Source organism: Etheostoma spectabile, chromosome 7 (assembly GCF_008692095.1).
Source record: "Etheostoma spectabile isolate EspeVRDwgs_2016 chromosome 7, UIUC_Espe_1.0, whole genome shotgun sequence".
In the NCBI taxonomy this organism is placed as follows: Eukaryota; Metazoa; Chordata; class Actinopteri; order Perciformes; family Percidae; genus Etheostoma; species Etheostoma spectabile.
Genome location: NC_045739.1, coordinates 8,065,175 through 8,069,235, shown reverse-complemented (window position 1 = coordinate 8,069,235; position 4,061 = coordinate 8,065,175). Strand labels below are relative to the sequence as shown.

At 37.6% G+C, this 4,061-nt stretch overlaps 1 long non-coding RNA gene across 1 annotated transcript in view; it reads left to right on the top strand.

The window, feature by feature from the left end:
- The window catches only part of LOC116692202 (uncharacterized), a 17,054-nt gene extending 13,675 nt beyond the window's left edge, over positions 1-3,379 (top strand). Inside the window, exon 4 of the long non-coding RNA XR_004332659.1 lies at positions 3,308-3,379. This is a non-coding gene — a long non-coding RNA (uncharacterized LOC116692202). The remainder of the gene's footprint in view (positions 1-3,307) is intronic.
- The last annotated feature ends 682 nt before the right edge of the window (positions 3,380-4,061 follow it).

Genomic DNA, 4,061 nt, shown 5'->3' with positions numbered 1-4,061 from the left:
ACACACACACACACACACACACACACACACACACACATACACACACACACTAACACAGAGCAATACACACAGCTATACACACATACTCACAACAATACATGAGTGCAGTATGAGTATATCCCGTGTATGTGTGATGCCATGCCCAAGAATAGTCATTACAGTGAGATTAGCCTCTCATCCCCTGTGAAATAGGCTATTTCCAGCATGGTGGCTGTCACACACATTGCTGATTTGGGAGGTTAAAGGAGAATTCCGGTCAATTTCAACACGTAGCTGTGTTGATTGTAAATTTGGAGTGCTGTCAGTAGAGAGAAAAATGAAAAACAATTGTTGCTGCCTACACCATGTTATCCTCCTGCTAGCATTATCACCCAACAGGCTTAAACAGGGCAAGTTTTAAACGTGTTTTTCACCTCTAAACATGTTTAAAATGTCATTGAAAGTGCCCACCCATGTGAAGTGATTCGAGTGAACACAGTGAATCTGAGTGCTGTATATACAAAAGAAGTGCCTGAAAGTTGTGCTAATTCAGCTGTGTTTCGGGACCGTTTACAACTACTACATCAAAAAGAGATTCAAACATATTTTAAAAAATAAGCATGTGCTTATTTTTTAAAATTAAGTGCTGTAGTACGAGTGGGAGACAAGTTATAATTGAGGTAAGGTTGGACACGCCACCTTATTTAATTGTCAAATTGATAGCCTACATATTTTTGTTTTATCTCTTTTCTGTGACTTCCAGACTTTTAGCCTCAAGGTTTGCATATTAACAGTTTCATACAGTTTCTGCAAATTTTGCTGTTCATTCAAGTGTTCCAAAAGATTAAACTGGCCAAATTCCATGCCAAAAAACCCTATTTTCATGAATATTATTCCTATTTTTTTATCAGCTGAAATTACCTCACCTTCGTCCATGTGGCATTAACATGAACAAAACTTTGAATCACACAGATTCCTCAACATCAAAGCTATTCATTGTCATTGTCATGATGACAATACCATCCCTCAGTGATGCATGTGGTTTATTTCTGCTGTTTCCCATTTAGAGCTGTACGATTCGGATTCCTGAAGCCACTGTTTATGTTTGTGAATAAAAGGTTGTGAAACCTAACATAATGCTATCCATCCTTATTAGAGTGATGGGAAGATCACTCATTTTTCTGAGAAAGCTGTAGGATGTTGTTTTTGTTTTTATCACTTAGCACCTGTTTAATATCACAAACAAAATAAAAGTAGCTGCTTTTAACTCAAACTACTTCTTTTGAATAAACAGGCAACAAAGATTAGATATTCCTTGCTATGTTTACCCTTGTGCATAGTGTAAAATGTATGGCAATGAAGAGATCCAAGTTCCTTGGTGTTTGAGTATTTGAATAAAGGATAAAAATCCTTTATTCAAATACTTGGTTACACCCGTATAAGTAAAAGTCAAGCAAATAAGAATAAAGCAAATACCTAAGATCAGGTGCATTTTGTAATTACTGTGTGACGGGTTGGTAATACACAAACAGTTGCATACAGACACATGCAAAGATAACACACACACACACACACACACGCATGCATGCACGCACGCACACACACACACACACACTGTCAATCCCTGGACAAATGAGGTTGGGTGATGTATGTATGGAGGGAGATCACCCTAGCTTAAGCCTGCTATCTTGTGAATGCCAATTGGCTTTGATTTCCAGCATCAGACAGAGACAGATGAGGTAGGATTGTTGGATTACCATGGTGTTTCATATCCGTCCCCATACACACACATACACAGTGTAACTCGAACGAAAAAATTTATTTAAAGTGAAGGCATTTCTACGTGTTCACGTATCTTACTAATCAGTAAAAAGGCAAATTTGAGTTTTGCCCATCAGATGCCCTTGAATATATTTCTATTCCATGCATGCATGGGTAGCCTTCTTCTATCAAAGGATTGTGATCAGTTGTAATCTGTTAAATCTATGCATAGCATATCTTTGTATTTAATTTGACTGTGTTTATTATTTGACCAGATTATTGATTGCAGCTCTATGAGAAAGATGTTAAGGTTGAACAACCTGGATTATATTGCATTCCACAACGGTATATCCTTTTTCAACAGTAGATTGCTACCTGAAATGTATTACTCAATAATTAAATAATGGAGATGATTGATAGCCTCCTAACACAAGATTCTATTTTGATGGCTAATGTCTTCATTAATATTCTGTAATGAGTTTTACTTTCATACCAGCAATCATTGTGTCAGAGAGGGTGTCACATTTTCTAAATGGTGGCTTCCTCATTTTGGAATGGAGCTCTTGTTGTGCCCTTTAAATCATGTTTAATTATCTTTGTCCTCTTAGTCTTGCAACACACACATGCACACACGTAAGTTAGATGCATGTATGCACGCACTCACAGGAGTTAAAAAACTGAATGTTATGTATACATGGCCTCCAGTCAATGTGGAATATCTCTCAAAGGCTCATATTAACTTATTGTCAACATGTAAGAATATAATACAAATTATCTTCCCTCTTTAACAAGCAAGTGAGTAAACAAGGCAGTGTAACATTAACCTTCCTTCTCTAGAGAATTAAGTCAACGGGCTCCAACACAAACATGGTCTATTGGATAATGACAAGCAGCCTCTCAAAGTATCTTTATCATGCTTGACAATGATTAATGTCTCTTGTTTGCAATGTACTGTATTGTGTTGATGATACAGTGATAGTGTTCACATCTTTTTTTCCTCTGACAGATTTTGCCAGTCATTATGAGAAGCTGTGGCATGTAGGCTGGATGGGTTGTACCAGTCTTTTCATGTTTTGTGCAGTAATCACAAATCTTTATTGCTTTCACGACCTGGTATTTCTACCTGAAATTAATCACTGCCAAAAGGAAAGAGGTTTAGAAAATATCCAAGGTCAAATGTCTTTAACCTCTTTTTAAACCTTTTACTTCCTTGGTGGGATGCTTGTAAAATGGTTTAGGTCTCTATTCAAACTATGGCAAAAGAATACATGAATTACACATAGGAATATTAAGATTTAAAATTGTAAATTGCATTATACTTCTGCCAGCAACAAAACATATGGATGATTAAAAAAATGTTTCCATCTTAAAAGTGGACATCATAAGTAGTCAGCATGGAATGCATGAGTTTACAGTTTGCATCATAACCTTGCTCCAAGAAAAAAAAAGGGAGAGAGCATACTCATTAAAAAAAAAAAAACTTTAATCTTAGGTAAAAGAAAATTAATTAAACCCAAGAGACAAAAATGTGTTCTCAAAACATCAGTGGCGTGAGCCATGAATAGAGGAGAGAGATCACATGATTGGCTGACAGGTTTGTCTCTCATCTGAACACTGGCCAATCACATCCTACTATGGCCCACCTCCATGTTATCGTAGAGAGAGAGCGGATTTGAGTCCCGCCCCTACCAGCAGCAAAAACAGCTCCACAAAGTGCCTGTACCTAGCTAAAAATATAAGATTTAAGTATATCAAATGATTATTTTAGCCCCCTTTGTTTACCAGAGAGGACACATTAGCTGTAAGTAAGCTAATGTTGCTCCAGTGAATGAGTGAATTTTACTTATGTTTTGGCTGGTGAGTCATACAAATCTACCAACCACTTGCATATCTTAGCAACATTTGACTGGCAAACAGTGCTAGTTTTAAACCCTGCTGGTATGTACATGTGTTGCAGTGGAGTGCAACTACGGGTGGTGTCCGGATGATTGTGGTAGGCTTGTCTGGGTCTCAAAAGTCCAAGGATGTTTTTTTAACCCAGTCCAGACCTGAACAGAAGTGACTCTCACAGGTGAGTTGAACTCATCCAACTGACTCTCAACATCAGCTCTACTGTGACCCAATTTTCAAAATGCAAACGAAAACATAAAAATCAGCCCTCATTGTAACGATGTGATGAGCAAGGGTGTAGTTTGGACCCAAAAGCTGAGTATCAACAGGCAGGAGTCAAAAGACAGACTTCACCAGGCTGGTAGCAGTCAAAAAGGAAGGAGTCCAAAGTTCAGACAGATTTTAATTGCGCATGCGTCACTTTGCGACAA